Below are 14,116 nucleotides of genomic sequence, written 5' to 3' on the forward strand. Positions count from 1 at the left end.
GATTCAGGAACCGTGAAGGAAGGGGGAGCGAAATCAGCGGAGCCCATTATGATGAATGAAAACATAAACAAAAATCATCTGGTCATGCCAGCTGATCTTAAATTCACCACAACGTGGTGGCAATACCATAGGGGAAAAAGGGGTCTGCATTTTTTCGAGGTGAAACAAATTGCAGGGGACCGAGGGGTGAACTAACGTGCCGCAAGTTTTTCATCGTTTTCTAATAGTTAAAGGCTCCAAAACATATCGATTCCTTAGGAAAATTTGTTCAGTAAATTGTCAGAAATCATATAAACCAATAAATTTTTTTACGGAAATGGTCTATTAATTAATTAATTATTTGTTTTATATAAAAAAAGTATTCTCTAACAATACATTTGTAACTTTTCTCATTGAAAATAACTTGAACCACAGCTTCATATTCTTGCTTTTTTATATAACTTCACAAACGCATCAATAAACTTGTCCATACTCAAATTGTATATTTATGTTCTGTATAGACCAATCCAGTTGCCTGCGTAGTAGTGCAATGTTGACAAAATTTTCTTTGTTTGCTGTGAGAACTGTCACAACATTGCTTTTGTTTGCTGTGAGAATCCAAATATAAACAGAATTGCTGCAAAACAACCACTTCTTTGTTGGCCTGCTGTTGACCGAAATCTCAATAACGTCAAACAAACATCGATACGTTTTCATTCTGAGGAAATCGACTTGTGTAAGATTGATTTGATTGTGCGTTGGTGTTCGTGGCAGTTTACTTGGGGACCTCTATGCTCGTTGGTTTTAAGAAAATTAATAGACAAGGTAACAACTAACACCGCTGCTTGATAGAGGAGGATCTTCTCTACATCGTAGGTTCTCCAGATCGACCACGCAAACCTCTCCCATGGAGAAAGTGTGCGTTCCAACGGGGTCTTCCTTGCCCGAAACAGCCAGTTCAATGTTGATTTCCTCGGACTGTTCTTCAAATCTTTCCAGCTCGGCGAAAGTGGGCTTGACGCCTTCAACCAGAATAGCCGACATGGTGAAGTTCTTGTACAGGAATCCCTTGCGGGAGTATCGGTTTCCTTCGAAGATTAGGAAGTCACCATCGGACGCCAATGGCGCGGATTGCTTCCGGATTGAATGGTTTTGGGTTCGTTTGGGTCGTTCAAAGGGCTCTCCGCAATCGTGTGTAGTCAATGCATGGAAGTAGCTTCAAATGGACTTCTGGGCTAGATCGACGTAATCCACCTGGGCAATATCGTCCTTGTAGATGCCTCGCTTCAATCGAACCCATTGCTTCGGCTTGAGACCGGTTAGTTCCTTGACGACTTTGAGGATGTCGGTCATTACCTTGATGGGGACCATGTCCCGCTTCCAGATACCCATTCTAAATTAATTAACGAATGCATTTTCGTTACAACCGGGGTACATTTTCTCCGAAATCATCCAACGAAACAAGTGACAAATACAGCACATAACACACATTCGGCAGAATCTCGCACCAATCTCTGCACCTGCTGTACTGGTCCCGCTGATCCGGAGGACAATCGCTCGTTTGTTTTTGATATGCTACGAGATTCCTAAAATACATAAAGCACTTAATAATTTATGGTTCACCGGGTTCACCAAACAAAAAACCCATCAAAAATTCACTCACATTCGGTCAAGTATCCGATTCTTGTTCAGGAGGAAGAAACACACCGTCGAATATTGCGTACATAACAGATAAAACACGCCGATTTAATAAAAATATTCTCGATAAACTTGTAAATGTAGATCGTAGCGAAGGATTTCCGAAGAAATTTTCACTCAGCCGGACCGACGATGGGCAGTTGAAAACAAAGTGAAAATTTCAAAATGGATTGTCAAACACAAAATGTTCCAACACAAATACTAATGTATCCAACTGTTCGCCAAACTGTAAAGCTTAAGTTGTTTATAGTAAAATTCACGAGTATTGATGTGTTGCGCAAATATAAAGGCAAACCATTTGACAAACGTTAGGGTTACATTTTAAACGTATCGCACGAGATTTTCTACCCATATAATTTAACAATTTCGCGACATTATAATTAATGGTCATTATTTGGCATGGATTACTTATTCTGTTATTAATAGTATGAGGCTTCGGGGTCCATACTGTTCAACAAAATTGTAGTAGTTGAGATTGGGAATTTGATGTACGAAAAAATAATCAATAAATAAAATAAATAAATTGTTGATTTCAATTATACAACTTTGTTCAGAAAATATCGGAAAGAAAAAGAACCTTTATCGTTAAAATGAGCACATAGAATGAATAAAATGATATCATGAGTGCGGAAACAATTATAATTTACATGCCGATACGTATAACAATGCGATACACGCCACATTCTTACAGCATCAAATGACTGGGCGGATACAAACAAAGCAGGCTCCTCTTTGTATAAATAGGGGTACACTAAACATTCTGGCGTCATTCGTGAAACGGACGCAGAACGCGCAACAACCGGAGCAGCCGAAAAGGAATAGCAATAATAGCAGCGAGATCTTGAGTTGCGACTCGCTGCTATTTCATCCAACGCAAACCTGGGCCAAGGCTTGAATTGAGCGCCCCTCCACCTTCCCTTGGTGGTGGATAAATAGCAGTGCGTGGAGCGTTTTCCTTTCATTCGTGAAACGGACGCAGAACGCGCAACAACCGGAGCAGCCGAAAAGGAATAGCAATAATAGCAGCGAGATCTTGAGTTGCGACTCGCTGCTATTTCATCCAACGCAAACCTGGGCCAAGGCTTGAATTGAGCGCCCCTCCACCTTCCCTTGGTGGTGGATAAATAGCAGTGCGTGGAGCGTTTTCCTTTCATTCGTGAAACGGACGCAGAACGCGCAACAACCGGAGCAGCCGAAAAGGAATAGCAATAATAGCAGCGAGATCTTGAGTTGCGACTCGCTGCTATTTCATCCAACGCAAACCTGGGCCAAGGCTTGAATTGAGCGCCCCTCCACCTTCCCTTGGTGGTGGATAAATAGCAGTGCGTGGAGCGTTTTCCTTTCATTCGTGAAACGGACGCAGAACGCGCAACAACCGGAGCAGCCGAAAAGGAATAGCAATAATAGCAGCGAGATCTTGAGTTGCGACTCGCTGCTATTTCATCCAACGACGGATGGGCGCTCAATTCGAGCCTCGGCCCAGGTTTGCAGCAGTCACTCGTCGCACAAACGCAATACTAGTTTCTGTTCCATTCTGCATCATCATCATCAGTTTGCCTCGTTGGGTCAATGTGTAAGCTCTGGATCCATAATATCCATCAAGTCGAGCCAATGCATTTGAGAATGGAGCAGTTTTCTCATCCGGCATCCCAGGTACAGAAGAAGTTGTGTTTAGTATTTCGCGTAGCTTGGGGCCAGATTTTATCTTGAATACTCCGTATTTCATCCTCTCATCTGTAGCACTGACAAGCTGTAGTGACGAAACAAGCAAATCCTTCCAGTACTCGAAAGCTTGTTTGTCTATCTCGGTTTGCCCTTCCGATGGTGCGCATTCTGGTATGTTGAGTGAACCCAACGACAAGCTATTCATTGTCGAAAATAGCAGTCCGTCCGAACGACCGGTGACAGCCGGAGCTGGAGACAGATCACTGCCGAAGCCTGCTGATAAACTTGCCACCTGCTCTCGAAGTGCATTGTTCTTCTTGAGTGCTTCATTCAGTTCCTTGAGAATAAGCTTTTTCGAGGGCGTTCTGTAACAATAGCAAAACATAGCGTTAGCCCAATAATTTCAAAGATATTATCAGCACTCCGTCTATCTCCACCGGAGGCTAATTTATTATTATTATTATTATTGTTGAAATTCGTCTATCTCCACCGAATTTCAAAATATCCTTCATTAGACCTCCGTCTATTTCCACCGGAGTCTGATATTTTACTGAAATTCGTCTATCTCCACCGAATTTCAAAATAATCTGCACTAGACTTCTGTCTATTTCCAGCAGAGTCTATACATAAAGATTACTTACTTTGTGGGAGCCAGCGGTCCGGTGAACGCTGCGCCACTGTCGCGACCGTCATCTGAAGAATCCATCGTTTGCTGCACACGGCCGCTGCGAATTGATACGCAACGACGGATGGGCGCTCAATTCGAGCCTCGGCCCAGGTTTGCGTTGGATGAAATAGCAGCGAGTCGCAACTCAAGATCTCGCTGCTATTATTGCTATTCCTTTTCGGCTGCTCCGGTTGTTGCGCGTTCTGCGTCCGTTTCACGAATGAAAGGAAAACGCTCCACGCACTGCTATTTATCCACCACCAAGGGAAGGTGGAGGGGCGCTCAATTCAAGCCTTGGCCCAGGTTTGCGTTGGATGAAATAGCAGCGAGTCGCAACTCAAGATCTCGCTGCTATTATTGCTATTCCTTTTCGGCTGCTCCGGTTGTTGCGCGTTCTGCGTCCGTTTCACGAATGAAAGGAAAACGCTCCACGCACTGCTATTTATCCACCACCAAGGGAAGGTGGAGGGGCGCTCAATTCAAGCCTTGGCCCAGGTTTGCGTTGGATGAAATAGCAGCGAGTCGCAACTCAAGATCTCGCTGCTATTATTGCTACAGATATATTCAAGGAATGTAGCAGATGCGAAGAGAGCCGTCGAAGATTACGATAGTCACGAGGAGGAATTTTCTGATAGTCTTCAAAATTTTGCTGGTGGATCGCAGGAAGTTGGTAAGATAATAAAGTATAATAATTTGTTCAAAACATGTTATCTATCTCTTTGGTTTTCAAGATGATCGCAACACGGATGATGCAGGAAAACACAATGTAACTCAAAGCGAAGGATCGCCGAAGCAGCGGGCCGATTCAAAAATTCCCGAAGCTGTAGATAACGGTGAGATACGTAATAATAATTCATTACTTAAAAGTCCTTAGTTGCATTTTATTCAACAGAAATATCTTCGAACTCGGAAAGGACTGCGCGTCAACCCAACAATGGAAATTTTGTACTGCCGCGGCCGCAACGAGATAGGAGGCTACCACATAAGCTGAAAGATATGGCCTTGTACAACATCTACGGTTGAATAACTAAGCTACGGTTTTGATTTAAAAATATATATACATGAAATTTTCAAGCAAATGTTTGTAGCAATACAACAGTAATTAAACTTGTTATACTACGTCAAAAAAATCGGAGAAGATTTATGTATAATCAGTAGTACTCAATTAAACTTTCATTCACTAACATAATAAATACATAATTCGTCGAAATAAATAGAAGAAGAGTATAATACGACAAGTAAAAAAAACAACAAAGAACAGATTCTAATGTTTAGTATTGAAGATTGATACTGGTATATAAAAGTAAAATTTAAACTAGTAATTTTCACTAATAGAGAGTAGAGGTGAGAGGGATTGTAGTAGTTGAGATTGGGAATTTGATGTACGAAAAAATAATCAATAAATAAAATAAATAAATTGTTGATTTCAATTATACAACTTTGTTCAGAAAATATCGGAAAGAAAAAGAACCTTTATCGTTAAAATGAGCACATAGAATGAATAAAATGATATCATGAGTGCGGAAACAATTATAATTTACATGCCGATACGTATAACAATGCGATACACGCCACATTCTTACAGCATCAAATGACTGGGCGGATACAAACAAAGCAGGCTCCTCTTTGTATAAATAGGGGTACACTAAACATTCTGGCGTCATTCGTGAAACGGACGCAGAACGCGCAACAACCGGAGCAGCCGAAAAGGAATAGCAATAATAGCAGCGAGATCTTGAGTTGCGACTCGCTGCTATTTCATCCAACGCAAACCTGGGCCAAGGCTTGAATTGAGCGCCCCTCCACCTTCCCTTGGTGGTGGATAAATAGCAGTGCGTGGAGCGTTTTCCTTTCATTCGTGAAACGGACGCAGAACGCGCAACAACCGGAGCAGCCGAAAAGGAATAGCAATAATAGCAGCGAGATCTTGAGTTGCGACTCGCTGCTATTTCATCCAACGCAAACCTGGGCCGAGGCTCGAATTGAGCGCCCATCCGTCGTTGCGTATCAATTCGCAGCGGCCGTGTGCAGCAAACGATGGATTCTTCAGATGACGGTCGCGACAAAAATAACAACAGTTTGTGAAAAATTTACCTTATCAGATATGAGAAATTTACTGTTTCCATTATAAGGTAAATTGTATTTCTCTATGCGGGTATACATGTAATTTTCAGTTTTCGTCATTATTAAAAACATCTTTTGAAATGTTCGACATTATAGATGTTGACGTATTTTTCAAAGCTTCTACCAAAAAATTCTCGAGACAAAAATACAATACTAGGTTTAAATATACGTCGTATATTTCCCCCTTGTCCGTGGATCGCATCATCGACCAGAGGTGACTCCCAAAAGATCTCCCTCTTCTTTTTTTTTTCTTTTTTTTTCTTTCCTTCTTCGAAGATCATCTTTCTACTCTCAGATTCAAACAAGCATGCTATGAATTCATCTCAGTTTGCAGGATCGTTTTGAATCCTCATTTTTCCAATCTCAGTGAGCGAGATTTGTTCTAGGATTCAATCCTAGGATGGAATCCTCATGAATGAATTGTCATTCTCTTTCAGCCAACAGGTATGTAAATAAGTACTTGATTTGTCGTCTACTCGATAATAAATGGTGTCATTTTAGGTTTTTTCGTGAAGAAATATATCCTCCATAGACCTTCTACCCTCCAGCAACTCCGCTTTTATTGAGATAGGAACGGATAATCCGTGTTTATTCCGCCTGACGTACGACCGATGTTAAAAAAAGATTTGTCCAAAAGTGTTCAAACGAACTGTCCAGCAGCAATATCTTTGTTTTCGACAAGCCATTTTAAGGAGTTTTGCATGGGAATTCAAATGAAAATGGCTCAATCAGCGATCCCAATATATTTCCATGGCTTATGAGTTCCTATGGAAATTGTAAGATCCAATAAAAAATACATATCATTCCTGAGCTTTAGCAATAGACAAGACAAATTTGAAAAAATAGAGAAAAATGGACCATTCTCAAAGATTTACATTAGTAGTACTATGTTGCGCATACCAGTAAGGTGTATTTTTTTTTTTTTTGAGTTTTACGTTGTTCATTAATAACTTAACACGCATTTGACGGGCTTTAAACTTCCATCTCTTCGTTGTTAACTTATTTTCGCTAATGACTCTTATGAAATTTCAAACATCCCTCCCCTTTGAACTTCCTTGAAAACGAAAAAACTAGGGATCGTTTGGCTTAGTTACTCAAGCCAGCCAGAAAATTAGAGCTTAAAGTTTTCTAACAAATTCTTGAAAAAGACCAACGCGCTGAGAAGGAATTTGATGAAATTGTTATAAATCAATATTATTTCTACAACGCTTTCACATTATTTTATTTATAATAAAATTTCAACAGAGCAAATAATTCCATTCATTCATAAATTCATCAATTTCCGAGGTCTGATGGTAGTTCAATTCTTTTTGCTTCAAGCGTAGGCTTCAGATAATGTTGGATGCCAACTGCACTGCAAATCCGAATCTGAAGCTCCAAGAGTTTTAATTGATTTGTATTTGATTCGCTGTAAAGAAAAAATAACGTGAGTTTTTGAATGACTTCAACTTTAACTGCGACAGACATAAACTAATTTACCAAACACGAATCGAAATGATTTAAGGGGAAAACGTGAACATAAAAACAATTGAATCATAGAGAAATACATACTTCGTGAAACGTGTGTCCTGTCACAGATAATTTTTCTATTAAATTATCAAGGTCTACTTGATTTATTTTAATAACTCTCTTCAATCAAGGATCGAATCCTGGGATTCAATCCTTCCATACAAGGCGCATGATTCAATGCATGCCTTGATTGGAATATAATGAGCGCACGCATTTGATCTTGGTCCGTGGGTTTTGAATCTCAGCAGCTCTTGGAGTAAGATTTTTTGAAGACTGCTCCCTCACTAATAAACACCCTTCCCGTGGTGATGCAGAGGTATTCTCGGTCTCTAGAAGCAACAATCATTACACCCTAACATTCCTTCCCCATCCCAACTGACTGTAAGGACTTGGCCGGCGCCGTTATTGATCAATAATATTAGATCTGCTAAAATTGCACTTCGAGAGTAAGCGGAAACTCCCATCCCTTATTCATTTGGATCGTAGTGCAATTCTTACCAGTTCCGATCAATCACGGAGTAGCAACCATTGACATGTACAGTCAGTCTATGCTATGCTATGCCTAATTTTTTACTTAAAATTGTGACATTTTTCAAAAAACACGCTGAAAAAATCAGCTAATTTCCTCAGCATTGGATCGACCAAAATTTTAAAACAAGGTGTCATTAGAATCGTAATCTTATATTCTTTGAAAGGCGCTCACGATATTTTTGCGGAAAAATCTGAAAACTATTCAAAATCTATGAAACAGTCATTCAAGTCATCGTGCAAAAGTTTGAGTTCACCCCTCAGTATGATGCAAATCGTGCAAACTTCACCTGAGGTCATTTTTGTCAATATCTCTGCCATTCTTCAACCGATAATAATAATTCATAACTTTTTCAAACGCAAATAATGGCGGGTTTGAGATTCCACAGATTTTTCGTGTTTTAAGTAAGTTCAGGTGAACCCAAACTTTTGCACGATACACCATACTGAGGGGTGAACCCAAACTTTTGCACGATGACTTGAATGACTGTTTCATTAATTTTGAATAGTTTTCAGATTTTTCCGCAAAAAATTTGTGAGCACTCTTCATAGAATATAAGATTACGGTTCTAATGACACCTTGTTTTAAAATTTTGGTCGATCCAATGTTGAGGAAATTCGCTATGTTTTTTCAGTGTGTTTTTTGAAAAATGTCACAACTTTAAGTAAAAATTTAGTATACAAAATTCAAGAAATGTTTTTGGAAAAATACATACGAAGTAATAAAAACTCTTTGCCTTTCGAATGCAACTTAGAGAGTTTCAATTGAACGTGTAATCCTAGAGTTATGGACTGAACACTTTTGTATGTTTCTTAGGGGGTGCACCCAAACTTATGCACTTACACTTATGAGTGTAAGTGCTATTTAGTTACATGGGAATTGTTTTTTTTAATTAGTATGGTGTCTTAGAAGACAGGGATGCCTTTTTTGGAGAGCAATCGGTATCTATTGAAAGTCACCAAAGGCGAAAAAGCACAGAATACACTGTGTAAAACGCATAATGCGAAACCATATAGGTGATAATTTAAATTAAATAGCAACATATTCATAATCCCACCCTTTTTAAGCCTCAGGCTATAGACTGAAGAAGAGCAGACGATTATCTTGGAGAAACACAAGGTCACCTGCGCCATTGCTCCGGGTAGCACAGGAAGGGCACAATACTGCACAGGGCGCCCTGGTACTCCACAGGCTCCGTTAGCGGTTAGGTTTTATTTGGACCCCCCTAACCATTCATTCCTAGGCACGGTACGCATTACACCATAAATTAGGGATCACCTGTGAGGTGGACTTTTACCACCCGAACAGGCAGTCCGTAGTGTTAATTCTTAGCCAGTTGAAACAATCGCTATCGACACTACGGGGCTATCTAGGCTGCTCGGGAAAAGGAGGTTAATATTGACGATTAACTTCTGACGTGCCCAAGCAGCCCCAAAAAAGGTGTTCTCCCTAAGATTCAGAGATTATTCCGAAGATTTCTCCAGGAGTTCATTAAGTGATAAATTCCTGTCGAATTCCTCCAAGAATTTTGTTTCAAATATCTAAATAATATAACCCGGATTTTTCCAAAGCTAACCATAGAACTTACCTAAGAGTTTCCATCAGAAATTTCTCCAAAGATTATTTTAGATATTTTTAAAGAATGTCCCAAGTCATCCAGGATTGTATGTGTTGATTCTTCCATCAATTCCCTCAATTTATCCTCCACGACTGAAGTTTAGAACAGCTGCTCAAAAAATCTTTGTGAGATCTCCTAGAGTAACAAATGTAGAATTCGGTTGACGGATTAGTGAAAAAAATATCTGGAGGAACTCCTAGTATAGCCTTTGGAAAAAAAATCCTGAAGAAATTACTGGAGGTAATACCGTTGTAGTGCTCAAAAATTTCCTGGAGAAAAACTTCTAAGCATCCTCTGAAAAATCGCTGGAAGGATTTATGGGATAATTGGTGGAGGAATCTCTAGAAGAATTTCTGAAGAGATCCCTGTATGAGTCCCTGAAAGTATTCCAAATGAGATCCCTGGACAAATAACAAGAATATTTTTGAAGGTTTTCCTTGAGACATGAGGGAAAAAACTCTAGAAGAACCTGCTGAATAGCCGCGATAAAATCTTTAAATTTTTCTCTGGAACCTGTAAAATTGTGTATCTACGGTCAGTGTCATAACGTCAACCAATTTTAAATTTAAATTTCTTAAATTTTTTTGTTTTATATTTTCAATACCTTTGTAGATTTTATATGTTCACAAAAAAAATCAACTTTTTTTGGGGATTGTTCGTCAACAATAAATTCCATTTGATGATTCGCTTTTTATTGGTAGCTTAATTCAAATTGTGCTGTCATAAAAAGGAAAAACGAGACTCTAGTGACCATTTTGTTTAAAATAGAGATCTTAGAGACCATCCATTAAAAATATAGACTCTTTAGAAATTTTTAATGAAACAGAGACCAAGTTTCCAGAAAAAGACCTGCTTTTTCCAACTCAAAACTGTTGAGTAAATTTGTATGTTCAACAACTTGAATATTAAAACATGATTAGAATAAGCTATCAATAAAAAGAGATTCATCAAATTAATTTGTTGTCGACGAACAAGCCCCAAAAAAAAATTGAATTTATCCTGTAAACATACGAAATAAAAATTATAAAAGATTCAAAATTTAAAAATGTTTAACTTCTGATTATAAAAACCATACAAAAACATTAAAAATATGTAGTCTATTCTAAAGTATCATAATGTTTCTGGGAAAAAGGCCCCCACTAGACAATGGCCCCCGGGCCCCCACATTTCTGGACAAACATTTGAAAAGGCTTGAAAAGAGGTCTTCAGCCTTTTTTCAGAAACCTTGCTGTTGAGCCCTTTTTAGCTTGCCCACGCAAACTAACACCACTATCAGAAAGATTGGTGTTAGCTCTTCCTGATAGTGGTATTGGTGAGCGTGATCGAGTTGAATTGGGCTCAACAGCGCCTTGCAAAGCCAATGTTTACCAATGTCGATGTGCCCTTTTGAAATGTTTGTCCAGATTTGTGACTCCGGCTCTGTCACACAATATACATCGAAGAGAGGATCGACGAAGAAAAAATCGACTTTGGTGGGCTGGTCACTTAGTGGGAAAGTCGAAAAATTAGCTGTAAATTAATGATATTCAGTATTCAATGTTTCACGTTTATCGAACGTAACATCAATTGTATGTAAGAATTTATTTCTTAGATTTTATTTTATTGAACTAAGCTTACTGGTTTAAGCCACGTAAAAACATACTTAAGCCACTCTGATATGTTAAGTCAGTTGTAAATATTTCTAACTATCACAACGGTAACAGTTATATACTAGTTGAATACAGTTTGCTCAACTTTTGGAGCGTTTTAGTAGTAGTTTTTTTAGTGCTATTGCAAAATTTTAATAAGGATTATTTTAAATTTTTAAGTCAAAAACTTCAAATCAAGATTTCTCGAGATTCCTCCTAGGGATTTTTTTTAAATTGGCCCAGAGGTGCAGAATGACCTCGGAAATCGAGCCCTGTGCTCAGATTTGATGGACAATTTTTTTGCATAATAACGGTCTGTCGGGGCACCGTGATAATGTTAGTTACGCCCTACACTGAGGCAAAAAAACCTAATAATTTCTTAAGGAATAATTATGATTTAGCGCCACAACGATTATTGTTGAAATTTTTAAATTATACTTATGATCTTGGCGAAGAATTTCATCACTAAATTTCATAAGTCAATCAATGAAAATCAGTAATAAGCGCAATGATAAATGATTAATAAATATTATCAATCAATAATAATGATTGCCTTTTATATCAGGCAAGCTCAAAAATTGACATGTATTGATAACATGTGATTTGTATTCGATTAACCTGTATCCAACATCAAAAGCGGAGTAGTTCTTTTAGCGATTGCTTTGAAAATTATTTCAAGTAATGATTCTTAAATTATTCAAAGCTCTCACTTATGAAACTTATGATACCGTTTTCGAAATGGTTAAGCGTTCAATGAAACCATAATTTGGCTGGTTCATAAGTAATGATTTATGAAAAACATAAGTATTTTTGCCTCAGTGTAAGAGAGAGGAGACAGTCAGCTTAAATGGCGAGCTCCCAAAAGTCATGGCGAACTAGTCACCTGCTGTCACTGAAAACCATACACTCCCAAGTAACAGTTTTAGTTTTACGAATTACTTCCAGGGTGCTATAAATAAACGTCGATAAAACCACGGTCAAGGCATTGTTGCCTTCTTCGCATCCCCCAAAACCTCTAGCAGATTAGAACGTGACTAGTTGGCCCACTCTGAAAGAGGCTATGAAGTGTATAATTATGCCACACTAATAAAGCAAAATAGCATTTATGGTAGCTATTTTGAGACCACCTGTTCTAGATGAATGTCGCTTCATCTTGAAAATGATTTTATCATAACGTCGATCTTGACGGATTTATTCTAACGTAAACAAAACAAAATAAGATTGAAAACACATCTGTGATAATTTATTTCGTAGTGCTTGCTAATTATTTGAAGCATTTATGAGCGAATTCATGGAGAAAATTTGATTTGAAAATAGTGAAATTGTGGCAACCGGAGTGAAATTAATATGGCGGAACCATAATTGATTGATTGTTATTGACAAATGCTGTTTTGTTATCATAATTACATTAATAAGGGCACACTGTTATGATTCGGCATTTGTGGATGTAAAATTGCCTCAATAAATGCTGATTGAAGATGATTCAGTTTTTTTTTCGCTTTTTATGGTAACTCAGCAGCATTTATCAAAGTTTGACAGTTCGGGCATGCTGTTTCGAAGAATATGACCCAAAAAAATGAAAACGGATATCAGTTTTCCCATGAGGAATAAGTGCTCTTTAGTAATAACGCAATATTGGTGACGTTATATTGGTGTGACATGTATTTAATTTGCTATGATAATGGTGTTTTCGCATGAGTCAAAATACTGATTTTGGAGGTATAAATAAGGTAAGTCATCCGAAACCACTTCCACTTCCACATGTAGCTTAAAAGCGGCTTTTTTGACAACAAGCTGTATTATATGCGTCTTTTATCATAGCCGTAACAAATAAGAGTCGTTCAGCCACGGCAAGCAGTTGAAATAAGGTATTGTATGCTGCAATAAAGCTGGTTTTGTAGTTGCAAAATTTTGACTTTATGTTTTGGCTCCAAAAGGTTTTGAAAACAGCCAAGAGCCGAATTACCAAATATCATCTTCTGGCAACGTTTAATGTCGCCTCTTAGTATTATAGAAATCACGTAACTGTCATAAAACATCAATAAATCCACACGAAAGCCAAGTTGCTGTGGAATTGTTACTTGGGACTGGAAGGGCAAATCAGAACAATTTGGCCCAACATTCAAATAAGTGTAGTTACCATTTCTAGGTGTTTTCCGATGATCTCACATTTTAGGCCTTCAAATACTCAATTGTACCGGTTTGGTTCGAAGTGGGTACTTCGAATCCCGGACACCGCACTGAGGCAAAAATACTTAGGTTTTTCATAAATCATTATTTATGAATCAGCCAAATTATGGTTTCATTGAACGCTTAACCATTTCGAAAACGGTATCATAAGTTTCATAAGGAAAAGCTTTGAATAATTTAAGAATCATTACTTGAAATAATTTTCATAGCAATCGCTAGAAGAACTACTCCGCTTTCGATGTTGGATACAAGTAATCGAATACAAATCACATGTTATCAATACATGTCAATTTTTGAGCTTGCCTGATATAAAAGGCAATCATTATTATTGATTGATAATATTTATTAATCATTTATCATTGCGCTTATTACTGATTTTCATTGATTGACTTATGAAATTTAGTGTTGAAATTCTTCGCCAAGATCATAAGTAAAACTTAAAAATTTCTACAATAATCGTTGTGGCGCCAAATCATAATTATTCCTTAAGAAATTATTATGTTTTTTTT

At 38.1% G+C, this 14,116-nt stretch overlaps 1 long non-coding RNA gene across 2 annotated transcripts; it reads right to left on the bottom strand.

Annotated features, from left to right (window-relative positions):
* Window positions 1-7,327: 7,327 nt before the first annotated feature.
* Window positions 7,328-7,943, bottom strand: LOC110675931. Of its 2 annotated transcripts, none has more exons than XR_002499931.1 (2): window positions 7,685-7,943; window positions 7,328-7,541 (listed from the first exon to the last, which is right to left on the bottom strand). It is a non-coding gene; the product is annotated as an uncharacterized LOC110675931 (long non-coding RNA). The 2 variants fall into 2 exon arrangements; XR_002499930.1 differs by having other exon boundaries at window positions 7,599-7,943.
* Window positions 7,944-14,116: the final 6,173 nt, after the last annotated feature.

The sequence above is a fragment of the Aedes aegypti genome, chromosome 2 (assembly GCF_002204515.2).
Source record: "Aedes aegypti strain LVP_AGWG chromosome 2, AaegL5.0 Primary Assembly, whole genome shotgun sequence".
NCBI classification, from domain to species: domain Eukaryota; kingdom Metazoa; phylum Arthropoda; class Insecta; order Diptera; family Culicidae; genus Aedes; species Aedes aegypti.